This window comes from Dermacentor andersoni, chromosome 1 (assembly GCF_023375885.2).
Source record: "Dermacentor andersoni chromosome 1, qqDerAnde1_hic_scaffold, whole genome shotgun sequence".
NCBI classification, from domain to species: Eukaryota; Metazoa; Arthropoda; class Arachnida; order Ixodida; family Ixodidae; genus Dermacentor; species Dermacentor andersoni.
In genome coordinates, this window is record NC_092814.1 from 138,408,543 (window position 1) to 138,424,728 (window position 16,186).

General features: G+C 45.2%; 1 protein-coding gene across 3 annotated transcripts in view; it reads left to right on the top strand.

The window, feature by feature from the left end:
* LOC126544339 (uncharacterized) overlaps window positions 1–16,186 on the top strand; it is an 803,357-nt gene that overhangs the window by 753,331 nt on the left and 33,840 nt on the right. The gene's annotated exons all lie outside the window — the stretch shown is intronic.

Genomic DNA, 16,186 nt, shown 5'->3' on the forward strand with positions numbered 1-16,186 from the left:
AATATGCCACAAGCACGTGGCCGAATTACTATGGGCCTTTGCAGACTCGTTCTATGTCGATATTCTTTTGTCTATTTACGGCATTTCGATCACCGTTCGGAATCGTTTTAAAACTAGGTGAAATATGAAAATTACACTTGGTTGGAATTTTGTAACGAGAAACATGTTGGAAATATTTCTAAGGTTACACTCGCTTGTTGGAGTAGTCATAGTAAATGATCAAGCTTGTTCAATTTCGGGTACTTCTCGGTGGCTGCTGTGAAACTAAGACGCTTATTGTTTTCGAACTGTTTTTAGCATAGGGAGAAGCTTCGTAAAAAAATATTTAGTTCATTTAGAAAGAGGCGGTTAGGAAATATTGAAGTTTTGGTAAGTTGATGACGCCGGAGAATACCTCTAAAATGCTGTAGGTGCCTTTGAAAGGCCTTTTCGAACAGCGTATTCAACTTAGAATTTCAGCTTCAAGGAAACGGCTCAACATTGCATCTTAACATGGTTTTTAAGGCGCGAAGAAATATACTTGAAGAAGGAAGAATTAAGAGGGTTGAATCCTCATCCTTTCGAAATTTACCTTACAATATTGTATATTTGTACGGAAGACGTTAATTGAGAGCGTTAATTGAAGTATTTTGCACTCAACATCAGCAGCTCCGCCGCTAATTGCTCGGTGCGGCATGTGGAGTTGGTTATTATGGTGCGTGAGCTTTGTGAATAAGTTCGTCAAGAACCGGAAAGCGTCTTTGCCGGGAAATATCGGGTGGTTTCAACAACAAACTGTGCTTGTGTCCAGCTCTGCTTATATGGAATATTTCGTTGTGATTCTGCAAATCCCGCTGAAGTCTGGGTCTTTCGAACTATATAATCCTTGTAATTTTACTCAGTTCTGTGCTGTGTATGTAACGAAATATCCTCTTTGCTATAGTGTGGTCTTGGCAAAATCGCTGAGTATTGAGACACTTACGTACAATTTACATGCTTGGGGAAGTATAACGTAAAACTATTCTAATATGTTTTTATTCCAATATTCTGACGTCAAATTTGCGTAACCGCCGACGCAAGCATCGGGCGGTCACCAGCAGGGTTGTCTGAACAAACAAATGAAATGCTCCCCTCGTTCATAGGAGGTCACTTTTGGTTGTTTGAAAACATTACCTGCACTGAGCGGCTTGTCTTATCTAATTGGCTCACAAGAGGCGAGGAGCACGCTCAAGTGGAGAGGGATTCGATGGGACCGAGCCACTGAACTGAATATCGATAACCGGATGAAGAGGGTGGTGCAGGCATCTACGATTGGTCCGCTTTCTCTTACTTAGCTTGCGGTGGCTCGTCGACAATCGCGGCGGCATGCAACGGAAGCCTAAGAATGACGCTAAAACGGATCCTCAGCAAAGAAGAGTTGGCAGAACGAGGTCGTAAACGTGCCGAAAGTTATGGAAAACATTACACGGCCACGCAAAAGGTTTTATTACACGCAAATAAATCCATGCTCTCCGGCAGGGGCGAGCGCTAGTAGCCAGTGCCGGAGCGTTCGGCGGCAGTCATATTTTATTCCTTTTGGAACGGGGCAGCCAGCGGCTATTCAGAAGAAAATTCAGTTTTGTTCGGCATATTAATGCATCTTTAACGCGTACGCGTCACTTTGACGCGATAAGTTTTTGCGGTTTTGAGACGTCGTGTGAGAGGCAGGTGACCTTTGATTTTTGACCAATAGCCGAGGGCTATATAATGGCAAAAAGGAGTCGAATCAGAAATAACTATTTTTTGTTTTGCTCGTTTCAAATTATGCATAATCAGTGTGTACACGTCATATCATATGGGGAGCTATCGCGGTTTTCGTGACGTCGCGTGACAGACAGGCGAAGTGGGGGTGATCCAAAAAGTTTTTGACCAATCGCGGTGGGCTGATTTCAGAATTGGAATAGAAAAGTTTTGAATAGTTTTACGTTATAGCGCCCCTTTGTCGCGCATGCAAGTGTTTTGGTTGACGTACTTAGGGGCCTATCGAGACTGCTTGAAAATATTCGTGGGCCTCGGTTGAGCGGCGAGCTTCGTTCTCTGCTTTCGCAAATGTGTACGTTGTAGGTGTCCGCATGCCGGCCGAAATGTTCGTCGCATGGAGGATATTGTTTCCTCAAAGTCCGCTTTGTTTGACAACCGACAGGTGTCACCGCAACGCGGCTTGTTTGCCTACGACTGTTGCTCGTAGCGCTTCGGCGTGGCGTCTCCCTGTAGCATGCCAGTGCACCTCTGCAGCCGCCGCAAAAGGCGTCCCCCCATCGAGTCGGGTGTTTGTCGCCGCTCAGCCTGTCCCGCCGCGGGAAGGACGCGCGTGACCTGCCCACGGCTAGCGGGCTTCTCCAAATAGTGAGAGCACCGCTCAGCCTGGCTGGATGCTGCGAGCACGCTCCCTGCGACGTGACGTTTCTCGGTGGCCATTAACTTGATGGAGCCCGGAGAAGACTTCATTATTTCCGCACCGGTTCCGACCTTTTCGGCTCCTCCTTGTGAGGTGGCGGTGGGCGCCGTTTTTCTTTGTGCGTAGTTGCGCCCCAGCAGCGAAAATGTTTTCTGCTGGCGAGTGCTTCCGGGACGTTTGGGTTTAGTGCTAGCGTGAAGGGCGAACTATGCGCGAAGATGGATCCCTTTGCCGCAGACATGTACGTGGCGACGCGAAGCCACATCGCGTGTGGACGAGCCCGTCTGCCAGCTTCTCCGTGGTCTTCTCATTAACGGCCATTTGTGACGAGTGGCATGCAGCTCGGGCTGCGCCAATAAGCAGCTCTGTTTGCGGAGCTTTCGTCGCCCTGTTTGCTGAGCCGCGGCATCACACCGCGCTCTCCAGCGGCGGCACCTGCGCTCGTTCTTGTCTGGCGCGTCGTCGTCAGCGCATCTTGTCGTCGATTTCCGCAAGCGGCTAGTCTCAGGACTTCGCGCTGCTGTACCTACATAAGCAGGATGTAACGAACACTGTCTGCGCACTGTTATGAGCACATTGTGCCATAATACAGGCAGCAACGTCGCGCTATTCTGTGGCCAACTTTTGCTTTTCTTTCTTTCTTTGAGTCTTTATTTATTTATTTTACGCTGGAGTCAGCATGTGAGGATGTGCGATTTTATGCAAATCTCAGTGTAGTCGTTTATATATTTGTTTAACTTGACACATCATTACAGTTATGAAATCCGGGAAGTGTGGCCTCTGTCGTATGTTAGACACCCGTTTCCAAGTAGCATGTCATCCTAATTGAGACCAATGTCTAGTAAAGGGTTGCGTAATAAAAGGCGTCTAGGAGCGTTACGGAATAAAAATTCATTTCGTTTGCTGCGGAACAGTTCTTTGTCCTATTCCGACGACTGTATATATAGTGCAATAATGTACGGCTTTAAAGATGCTCTGTCCGTCATGATTCTCTCAAAATGAGTTTGGTATTCTATAGCCCAGTAAGTAGCGTGTTGCAAAGTAACATGCAAAGACAAATTTTCCAAAAAGATGAAAAGCGTATACACGAAGGTAGCTTCATTTTTATTCGAAAGTCGCACTGGCACATTAAACATTGCGAAGGGTTCTAGTGCAATCAGAAAGATCATTTATTGTTTCTGTCTTTGCAGCTCCCTAACAAAACTTCATGGGGCGTTGAGTTCAAGAATAATAGCGCATGCGGCCCCTTTCTCGTTCACGGTTTCTGGATTTCGGCCTCTGGATGCTATAACGATACGGAATGAAACGCTAATAATGTGTTGCCTTGTAACAGACGCTCCGGCGAGATGCACGCTGACTATGCGCTGGGCTACACTACATCTGCCTGAACAAAACGTGTAGCTGCAGTGCATACTGCCAGGACAGTATTGATCAAAGGGTGCCGTGCACCGTCAAACGAGAGAGAATACCGAAAAGAAAAAGAAGGTTCTTTTATGTTTTCTCATTTTTGAATTGCGTCGTAGTTGCATGAGTGTTCGTCTTTAGTTCTCTGCTATATCAAAGCTGTATATAAGAAAGGATTTTATACGCGTTTTTCCTGCTTGGCTCCTGCACACCGCTGAATTAATCTTTCTTGCTTTTTCTGTAAGATGGGTCTGTATTCTTAAGATTTTCTTAACTTCCCCCAATGATTGACTGTCGCCATGGTGATCGCATTTATGACACCGTGTTGATCGCTATATCAGAAGTTTGCTGCGCTCAGACGGCAGCCAAAACAAATGGTTTTGTGAATACGGACTCTATTAATTTTCCCCTTGTGGTTTTTGGTATAGTAACGCACATTTTCTCTCCCCCCTCTCTTCTTTCTAACTCGCTTTTCCTCAAGCCACGTGCAGGGTAGCAAACCGGAGGCGTCTCGTTATCCTCACTGCCCCTTCTTTCTGTGTCTCTATCTCTGTGACGTGGAAACCTATTGGAAGAGCCCTTGAGCCCCGTGATTCCCATATCCAACAGATGATTTATAGGTGCATACAGGTCTTTACATAGGACCATATATTGGAACCCATACGGGATTATAGGAACCCACACCGTATTATTGGATATGGGGGTTATGGGGCATGTGGAAATGTTGAATAAGTACTTGGTTTTCGTGATTGAGATGCTGTGTAGCAAATTAGAAGATGCAGCGCTAGCGCCATGCATAAGTACTCGTATGTGGAGGAATGCTTTTTGAAATCGATCTTTGCGCCCATTGCCAATGTTACACGCGCGTAATCGAGCATATTATTTTTGGCAGGATGTGGCGCAAGGGTATTCCTCACGAAAGATGCCGGTTTTGATGCTGGTTCACGTCTTCGATAATGAGGCACTTGGTTATCCATCAGTATATTGCGTCATCCAGGAAACAGAGCCGTTTGGGGCTACTATATAAACGCGCCATAGCGCCATTTAAAAAAAAAAATCATATTTATTCGCGGTTTCGATCAATCGTCGACTATGAACTGTCGCCAGCTTCATTTGCACTTGCCTTTAGCTTCGCTTATGAGTTCAAAAGCGCTAGTCTTGTGTTTTACACTGTAAAATAATTTACACCCCTAAAAGTGATAAATGGTGTAAATATGTCTATAACTGACACCCTTAGGGTGTCAGTTATGTAAATCACGCCGCGTGAGTTATAGACGTATTTACGCCATTCTTTTACTTCTAAGGGTGTAAATTAGTTTACAGCGTAGTTAAGACGGTTCCTGGCAAACGCTGTTTGCATAGCTTTCTTCCGCTGGTCGTTTTTCCCCAGAAGCTCCTCGTTATTCTGCGTAGAACAACGCATAAATTTTTTCTTCCTTGTAAGTCTTACGCTTACCGATATGCGTGAAAATGAACAGCAAATGCAAATGAGCGCCATTGCCCTCCCGCCACCTATATGCAACATTCAGCGCGCATGTGCGTGCGTGCATACAGAGAAACGAACTCGCGCCTCTTCTCCGATCAAAGCCTTGGCCTGAGCGTGCAGGTTGTAACCACTCCTCTGGACGCCAATCACCAGCGTGTTGCGACGGAATACTTTCCCTCACACTGCAACAGCGGGAGGTCGTCTGTACCTCAACAGCCTCCCCAGTTACTCCAGTGCAGTCTAGGGCGCAGTAATTACCAGAAAAGATGGAACCGTTACATGCCCAGACATGGGGGCTAAGGACTTCAGTGCCGTATTAAGGTGTGGCAAGACCCAATTTTCAGCAGGCGCGGCGGTGCGTTCCTACAGCGTCGTGGCGCCGTGTCACTCATCGGCTGTCTCGTCGTATACGCAGCGCGCCGCCCGCTCACTGACTCAGTGCAGTGCGCGGCTCGCCGAGACGACTGTTGGCGCCGTGCCGACCGCGCAGTCAGACCCGCCGGCGCCGTGCTATGCCCGGCTTCGCGTGTTTCTTGCTCCGAGGCCATTGACCACTCGACGCACTTCTGACGCCTTAGCCGAATAAGACGAACGGTGTCGACAGTAGGCTGTGTTTCTTTGCCGTTTCACGCGTTTGCGGTTTTCTCTCAGGTTGGAAAGTTGTGGATTGTCAAAAAAGGAGGACGTTTGACAAAAGTGACGACGAAGACGTGCCCTTTCTCTGGAGAAGAAAAATAAATAATTAAATAAATAAATGAGAGAAGAGATAGTGGAGGTGGAAGGGCCACTAAATACTTGTTCTGCGCGCCTGTTTGTGTGTAGCTACCTATTTTCATCGCTGCGTTACCAAAGAATTAAGAAAACGCATATTATTTGCAGATGTGTCTGCTGCTTCGCGCAACTCGAGAAGCCCTCCTTCTCTTTGAAAGCTCCGTTTCCATTACTTGAGCATCAGATTTATCTGAACGTGAGCCTGCAACGAAATTCATGTTAGCGGGTACGAATTAAAAGGAAACAATAATCACGCAACTCGGTGTTCTTCGCGTTCTTCTATTTACAGTAACGCGTGAGAAATCCAACACGGGTCAGTATGCAATCGCCTCTTAGCAGCCGCATATGTCGTGAAGGGGCCTTCAGCTGTTGCAGTAATACAGGGATGCCCATAGGCTTTTGAATGTTGCGCCCTCAAATCATAGGCAACACAAGGAAGTTGTGATTATTTTTCTTTATATTATATTTTTCTTTATTATAGTTTTGATTATATTATCTTTATGTTTTGTTCTGACCCATTTTATCTACTCGCTACCGCAACGTTAAAGCTCATGCACCCTGTCCGCCTCGTAATCCCATCCCGTTTTCTTATAACGCACTGCGTAGTATACTGTGCTGTGCACCCACTATAAAAGGTAGCACATGATACGATACGGCGTCCGATCCGACGCGTGGCTCTGCATGGTCCTGTTCGCTGCCTACGGCGATTTGGGACGCATGGCATGGCGTGCGAACGACCGAGCATCGCCGCATCCTGTCGGAAGTTGTTGGAAATCGGTTGGTGGCGGTTCGTGGCGTGGGGCAAATCGGACGACGGATGGCACCGTTTGTCTCCTGCTAAAGACGCAGCCCCCATTCTTCAGCCGTGTCGTTTTCTAGGCGCCGACGCCCGCCTCTCACCGCGTCCATACGCGCACTCGAGCGTGACGCTCGCACCAACAACCATTCCGGTCGTTCCTGTGCGCTTGGCTCATTTCCACCGTAGAGTTTGCCCAGCAAGCGATGAATTGCGCTACTGAGGTTCCTCCAGTCAAGCGACCTGCTTGAGCGACTGTGACACTCCATGTGTTCCTTTGTGTGTGCGTGTGCGTGTGTGTGTGTGTGTGTGTGTGTGTGTGTGTGTGTGTGTGTGTGTGTGTGTGTGTGTGTGTGTGTGTGTGTGTGTGTGTGTGTGTGTGTGTGTGTGTGTGTGTGTGTGTGTGCGTGTGGGCGCGCGCGCGCGCTTCCCTTTATTCTCTCTCCCGCTCTTTTCCTGTGTGTATACTTGTTGTTTGCCTCTTTCTGTCTCCCCTTACCCCTTCCCTAGTGCAGGGTCGCAAATTGGATATCTATCTTCCGGTCAACCTACGTGCCTTCCTCATCTCTTTTATCTCTCTCTCTCTCTCGCTCTCTCTCCTACAATAATTATTAGAGGAAATGCTGGCGCTGAGATCGTTCAGCCACCATTGGAATGACGGTTAGTACTTGGATTTCTCTGTTTTTCATGCTTGTGTCTTAAGACGTTCTTTTGGCTTCATTTATTGCCCTTTGTCTGCCTTCATTGGCTTAAATTTCAAGGCAATATATAATTTTTGTGACTCCAGAAGGAAATAAGACTCTGCGAACACGCATAATCGCAACTAATTGCACTGGTTCCGCTTATCCATGCGTCCTTGGCGTAATGGTTTCAATATCGGGCTTCTGTGCTAGATTCCCTGCGTCCGAATTCTGTCGTCAACCAATTTTAATAATGTTTACTTCATTATTTATAACGCAGTACTTTCTTCAAAATAACCGGTTTACAAAACCACGAAGCCATAAGTTTAGGCAATTTTACGTACCAACCACCATTCCGATGCACGCATCCATGCTGGCTGAACAGCCCTGCTTGCAGCTCCCGTAGACAGTTCTGTCTAGTAATTGTATGAAACTTGTGTCGTTTCCACTGCCTCTTCCCCACTTCGGCGTGCGCACCCAGTCAACATTCCTTCCCCCCGTTCTCCTCTGTGCACCAATCCCTCCGGTGCGCACTTCCTCTTGCCAATCCTCCTTACCTCTCCTGCGTGCTCTCACGTCCTTTCCACTCTCCCGAAAGCGAGGGAAGGGTTTTCGGGTACCCATATAGCTGACGTCCGAGTCCCTTCCTCTGTAATGTTTTCGCGTTAAAGCTAATATGTCACCACTGCTGTCAAAAAGCAGAACGTCGAGCACCTCGACTGACATGGTAGTGTCTATTATCTGTGTAGCTATGATCTGCGCATCGAACCGAAATATAGCAACATTACTTAAGCCAAGGATTCAATTAATCCGCATCTTAATGAATGTCAATTTATTTACTTCTCGCAACTGTGTAGAACGGCTAAGGACAAGTCGCGTAGAGGAATGTGTACGCCTTGACAGAAGGACAGATTGAGAAAGAAACATAAAGGTAAAGGTAGGATGTTTAACCAGATCGCAATATGTGGTTTGCTACTGCGTTGGGGGAGGAGGAAAGGTAGATCAAGAGGTTCACAGAAAGTTACATAGAGTTACTAAAGAAAAGATACCGAGATAACACAATTTAGGTGACACGTATCACCGCGGTTCGAAGACGGTGCTCACATCATCATCATCATCACGATCATCGTTATGATTTCTCCGTTTCTACTTCTGCCGGTGGCATTGCCTGGTCGGGACATCTAAAGAAATCCGCCAAGTGGCTGCCGTCTATACGTGCGTAGAAATAACAACTGGAAGTGACAGGTGTCTCGGGAAGCTCAGAGAAAGAGCAGGCAATTTTTCGAACGCTGAATTGTAAGCTCCCAGCAGCTAATATAAATTATATAGTACTGTGAAGAGAATATCAGGCGCTGGTGTTCATGACTATAGTGCAGCAGATAAGGAGATGGTTGACTTAACATATTCCAAAAATGTTGCGCGGCGAATGTATCGCTGAGCGCGACGCGTCCTTGACATAATGGATATTCTGTCAATGCGACTTTCTTATGAAACGTAATTCGATCCTTATAGGAATCGGCCGACAGTGCCGCATGAATGGTGTGACAAAGGTGTAGAGCGCCTTCAGTGCCACTTCCCTTGCTTCGATAGTTAACCAGGAACTCAGCATGCTGTTATAAGCCTCTTAGAAGGCATACGTACCATTATTGGAAAATTCAAAGGCCTTGGTCGAAGTGTTCTTGTACGCACAAGGCTACTGAAGTGCTTTTACGCATTTTGAAGGCGACTGGACTGTGCAACCGCTCCTGACTGCGTGAGTGAATGTTCTTCCGTAAGTGCGCGCACAATGACTTCCTTTATTATTTTCCCCTTCTCCACGTGTGGTGTAGCAAACTGGGCGCGACCATGGTTAGCTGCCCTGCCATTCTCTCTCTCTCTGTCAATACACTCTAGAACAATGTGAGTTGACAATAACGCTTACGTGTTATACTTTTTTTTTTGCGTGAATTATTTTAACCCTGTAATTCCTCATCTGTTTATATGCTCATCGAAGTCTACATCACGGCCGTTTGTGTGTGTTTGTGACTTTGTTTACGAACTCATTGTGGTGCAACGTGCATTTTACTTTTACACTGTTATGTTCATATATGCGTATAGGACTGTGCTGTGGCTTTCTCACCGTATGAAGTGATTTTTTTTCGTTATTTTTCATTTCCCTACATATTTTTTTTATATTGTTGTTTCTGCTATGAGAAAAGGAGTAGCCGTCACCATTATAAGGTGACTACGTCTCTTTCTTTTATTTTCATTTCAATAAACAGAAAATAACGCTAAATACGGGGTGTGCCGTTATTTTCTTCAGGCTCAGTGAATAAAGTGCACTAACAGTTACATCCCCAAGAGTGCTCGTTAGGAGACTGCGGCAGACATTTACGAGGCGTGGCATTGTTCTTCTCGTAAAGTAGTGGCAGAAGAAATGACCAAGTCGATGAGGGAAGTGTCGAAAGAAAGTCTACAGTCAGTTATGCATGACAGCCACTGCGACGGAACCAAGGTACGCTAATACGCTGTAGGCATTTGACGAGTGAAGCGCGCTGCAAATAGTAATAATAATAATAATAATAATAATAATAATAATAATAATAATAATAATAATAATAATAATAATAATAATCTATGTCGTTCCACAGCAGGACGATGGCCGCTCCCAGCGATATGCATCCCATGCTGAAAATATCTTAATTACCTAATTTCATGACATGACCTAATTTCCTGCCTCCCTCGCCGGCGTTTGCCTTCTATTGTCACGAATTTTGTTTCTCGATGAAACACTGATTTGTGCGCTACGCAATTCCGCGACCTGCTCACCTCCACTTCTGCCTTTTCACCTCAGATAGATTAGCTGCACCCGTTTGGTATGTAATCTGTACCACTTTATTCGTGTCTTTTAACGTGTCACCTATCGTTTCGCTCGTTGTGCAGTCCCTATAGCTTCTTCTCAAGTTTCTTTCTTATATACGCACCAAAATTCGGCCCCGAAAGCTGACACTGGCGCAATACACTGATTTTATACTTTTCTTTCCACTGATGTCCGCACGGCACCATATATACATGACTTGAGAGTGCCTGCCATGTGTGCTCCAACCCATTTTTGTTCGTCTGGATAGTTTCTTCTCGTAATCTGAGTCCCCTGTGGCTACTTGGCCTAGATAAATGTATTAGCCTGGACAGCTCTAAAAGGCTGACTTCGAATCACTAACTCGTTTCCTTGCCTAGCTACGACGTTGCCTTAGTCTTTTGCGTGTGAACCCTGAAACTTACCCCTTGACTTTACCCGCTCAAACCCCCCAATCTTTTGTTGCAAATCATCTCCAGGGTCGCTTAACAGTGCGATGTCGTTGCTACGCGAACTGCTCGACGGATGGAACTCGGGGTTCCATTTGCACCGCAGTTCGCGCGCTCCTTTTTCTCTCTTTCTAATTATGAATTCGTACTGACTGGCACAGCTGCCTATTTTATTAAGGACATTGTTATATGCAAAGCGCATGCAGCATGATGAGATGTATTTGGTAATAATTAAATTTGATTCTTCCCAATTCAGCATGCTTAGCACTTCTTCCAAGCATACAGTTAACAACAATGATGAGACTGTATCTCTTTGCTTGATAGCCCCCTGAACCAGTATGTTATTGTAATAACAATGGTAATGACCTTGAATTCTCTGTATTTATTACCAAAAGTATTCACGTACGCTTCCCCTACTCCATGACTACGCAATGCCTATACATGCCATTTCGTATCTCGTCTAAACCTAACCATTTTTTGGAACCTCTGACGGTCATATAGAGCGGTTTGTTCGGAGGCTTCTCAATTACCGGAATACTGATATGGAGTGAGTGATACATTGTTTAATACGCTTTTGTCAAACCAACATTTCACCTTGGGTAATTTAAATAAAGTTCTGCCGTTATTCTATTTGAATTTACCGCAGTGAATATTTTACTTAATGCTGGAAGCGAGCCATTGGGTCTGCAACTTCTCAATCGGCTAACATCTGCTTTCTTGTTGGGTACTATTATTAAAAATCGCTATAATAGATTGGGTTCAACGTCTCAATCATATTAGCGTGTTAGGAGAAACGCCGTATTGGCGGTCAGCTAGACATATTTTGGCCCACCTTTGGTTCTTAACGTGCGATCGAAGAGCGCGGTAAGCGTTAACCCATTCTGTCCATCATGGGGAAGCGGTCGTCGCGGCCACGAATCGAACCCGCAACCTTGTGCTCAGCGACAGACCGTCATAACCACCGAGTCTCCGTGGTGGCTATGAATTAATAATTTGAACTGTCCTAATGAGGGTTACACTTTACGTCATGAAACACTGCATATTAAAGGTCGCAGGACTGTCGAGCACAGTGTCGACGCTGTAGTTAATCAGATCCACTGTTACCACCTCATTCTGCTTTTGCACTGCACATATATTGCGAAGCATTTCTAACTTTGCCCCTGGTTAAAATTGGAACTTCTGTATCTTCTCTGCAGCTGTGTCTACTTGCTGCTCCGTGGCTCTTTGAGAGATTGTGCTGTTCAGTATGTAATTCCACTCTTGCCTTTGCTGATGGCACTTCCTTCCATACCATTAACTGCCATACATCTTCCTGCGAATAGCCCGAGCCGCCACAAAAAGCTAATCTTCCCTTTATTCACTGTCTGTGTTTCGACTTTGAAGTGTTGTCGACTCCAAGCATTTTCGGCTATTTACGTCGTTGGCAGTTGGCGGTGGTCACTGGTCGGACTTGCGATAAGTCTCCCGTGCAGAGGGCACGGGCTCTAGCGCAGCCGAGTTGCCGGCCGCGTTCGTCGCCCAACGCCGGCTGTTATAGCTATTCTATAGGCACGCGCTATTGCGAGCGAGCTTTGATGTTTCCGAAGGTGTAGGTGCGGTATATAGCGGAGCGTTCGGCAATGAAAACGTTTCTTCGTTCGCTTGCTCGCTCGCTCGTTCGTTCGTTCGCGCTATTCGCCTACATTGACGATCATCGCCCACGGTTTCCGCACAATTTTTGTATAGTTGTGATTGTAACACGCGTAACTCTCTCCTCATTCCCGTTATATAAAGCCACAATAAATTGTGGGCAAATTGATTCGCAGCAGTGATGGTATTGGTTTCCGTGCCAATTCTGTAGATCGCAGTTTCTAGCCCAGAAAAATATTGTTATGGAAAAATGTAAAGGAATTAAATTGACTTCCCCTGTACCCATTTTGAAACGACTCCCCATATGTTTATGACTACGCTCATGTATGTATTTATTTTTAGTGAACAACCAGGATTAAACGATGCGATCTATAAACTTAATCACATTGCATAATTCTTAGTCTTTAGCTTTTGCCGCGCTGACGCAGCTATGCTGACTTTATGTATTGTCTATTATGTTTTTGTTTGCCGTGAACAACAACGAATGAAACGATGTGGCCCATAAACCTAATCACATTTCATGATTATTAGTCTTGGAGCTTTTGCCACGCAGATGTTGGCGTTGTTGTCGTTATGTGATGCGTTATGTTGTCGGACGTTGTCGAGCTTTACCAATGCGTCTATTTTTCGCGGAAGTTAGAAGTAAGATTAAAACAAGACGGTAAGCGGTGAAATTCTAGAAATCGTTGGTTTCTAGAATTTTTTTAAATGCAGTGGAAATCACGGGCAACAAATTCAACTTTTCGCGTACGAGTTCGAAATTCGCACACGAATGAGAGGTCTAACTTAAGGCTACTATGGCCTCTTACTTATTAGTGGCACGAGCATCCAGTGACAGTCATTTCTTGCGCAGCACTTCCGGTTCACCTCCTGAGATGACCGGAGAGGAAATTCAAAGTAAATCAGAAAAAAAAAACAGAATAGTACAGTACAAGATTCATGGATTTCATCATAAATATATGAGAGCATTAACTTTCTTACCAGTTGCGTTACTGAAGTGTCTGGAATAATTAGAATTATTTAGAAATCACTCAGACGACCGGGGACGAAATTCAAAATAAATCAGAGAAAAAATAGAAAAAAATAGTACAGTACAAAATTCATGCGTTTCATCATAGGTACGAATCAGAGCATAAGGTTAGTTACAAGTTGAGTTACTGAAGTATCGGGAATAATTAAAATTAATAAGAAATCACTGATTACCACACGCCAAGGCACAGAATCGTAGACTTGAGAGACTCGCTGCGTGAGTGCGACTTTGGCGAAATTCCTGCAAACCCGGAAGTAGAAAGCGGAAGTAAAAACGTCACTAATGACGTCACACACAAGAAGGTGGCATGATATTTAACTGGCTAATTAATGGAAAACAGTTGCCTCCGAGTTCGGTTCGTTCGTTGCGTTCGCCTAAAGTTAACCTAAATAAAGGACACCAACGCCAAGGTGCGAGTGCCACTAAGAGACACCCAATTAAGTCAAAGTTAAAGGTGGCCTACCATTCTTCTTTCTTTTTTTTTTGGTCAAAATTCAGGTCGCGGGATCGAATCCCGGCCACGGTGGCCGCATTTCGATGGCGGCGAAATGCGAAAACACCCGTGTACTTAGATTTAGGTGCACGTTAAAGAACCCCAGGTGCTCGAAATTTCCGGAGTCTTCCACTAATCATAAAGTGGTTTTGGCACGTAAAAGTACACAATTTAATTTTTAAAATTCTGCATGCAGCACTGCTGCTCAAGCAAGAGAGGCTCTTTTTTTTTTTTTTTTTTTTTTTTTGCGAACAGCAAGTGCAATCTCAAAGAATTCACCAAGGGATTTGCATTTTAACAATAAATAACAGACGCTGGCGTGAGCGAAATTGTGAGCGAAAAAAAAAAATAAAGCACTTCTGAAACATATCCGTCCTCGCAAAGTACGGGCGGATAATACCATAACGGGCGGATAACAACGCCGTTTTTAACGATCCATCGCTTTCCTTAAAGCCCTTGCGATCATGCGATCTTACGTGAGCCTGCAAGAACGACAGGCACTTGGAGTGCTGCTGTAGTGTGGCGTCGTCTATTGCTGGAATATTGCGTACGTTTCATATTGCCTCCGAGATTTGGTGGCACGATGATTCCGGTCCATGCAGGGGCGGTTTTCTTTTCTCATTTCCCCCACGTTTTCGTTTTCTCTCGGTCCGGCCGCCAGACAAGTGGCGCCCTCTATGGAACTGTGCGATCATTGTCTACCAGTAGTGAGCGTGGATCACGCGCTGGTGCGCTACGCGTGGCGAAAGGAGCTGAAGTCATTGTACGCGTGGCTGAATGTTGTTACGCATAGTGTGTGCTATGGTTGCTTTTTGTTGCAGTCCGAAAATGCGATGGCGCTACAAGTTACGACAAATCAAGGCCTACAGCTGCCTCTTTTAATATGTAAACTTTCAGTTGTCAAATGACAGTTCACTTACCATTGACGGCAGCGTGTGGTGGCATTGTAAAGCGACCCTTTTGATCGTTTTCCAAATTACAGTTAGAAGTAACTCTAATTATATGAGTGTCCGTTCTTGTGTGTGTGTGTGTGTGTGTATGTGTGTGTGTGCGCGTGCGTGCGTGCGCTCCAGTAATGTTTTCTATGTGCTTAGTCCAATTTCGATTGTTAGTAATTGTTACGCCGAGGTACTTTGAGTAGTAAGTCCAATTTCTATATCTCGTAGGGCGTAAGTATAACTTGTAGGCGTTTTTTTTTTGTATTTGATGCTAATACACGCGGTTTTATTGAGATTATTTGTCATGACAGATTCGTCACAACACTTTTCAAGTGGCAATAAACCTACTTCGTTTACTTTGTAACTGCAATAAATGGTCGTGAAGTCTGTCGCAAGAGTCAGTTTGATTGCCCGCGGGAATAATGAATAATTTTTTATCAAGAAAAAGTTTACACCAAAACGTTTTCAGTACATCAAAGCATGGCGGTGGTTTGTACGTTAGTGTTTTAGTATCAGTGCAACTCCGGCGGCTCGTGTTAGCCTATCCTTGCGCAGTACATTGTAAGAGCTTGGAAGAACTTCATCGTCTCTAATGACACTGTGCAGCCACTTTCTGTTATTGAAAGTATATCTAGGTCATGCACTGTTAAACACTCCATCTCGGCAACTCGGTTCACTACAATTTGTGCAACTCGGTTCACTACAATCTGCACGCAGGTCGTTTGGATTCATTCGCAGCGGCTGTGGGAGCGTTAAACTGCATGTGCCACGTGTACATGGTGGCTTCGATAAAACGTTTTTCATGAACGAGCCGAGCCTTCGCACCTGCATTCTTATCGCACTGTGCAGAAAGCCAACGTAGCCTTCTTTTTTACAAAGTCTCGCGCCAATCTCACTTACTTGGGACATGTCGTTTAGCAGATGTGCAAATATAGCCACCTTCTGCAATGCATGAAATTTCAGAGGTCGTATTCACAAAACTCATTGGAGCCGCGGCCCTCGGGCACTATCCACATGTCTTATTGAATGACGCGAAAACGAGACGATCAGAGACAGCGCTGTCTCTGTGAGTCTGTTTCTTTCTAGCGCTTACATATTATATCATTGTTAATTTAGTTAGTAAGCGAATGTTTACAAGTTTATGCGGCCGATAAAACTACTATCACTATTTCATATGGCTATCTACTAATTTGCTATCGCAATCGGTGCTTCCCCTTTCAAGTGAAACTGCGACCTTTTTTTTGCGTAAAAGTTGAAA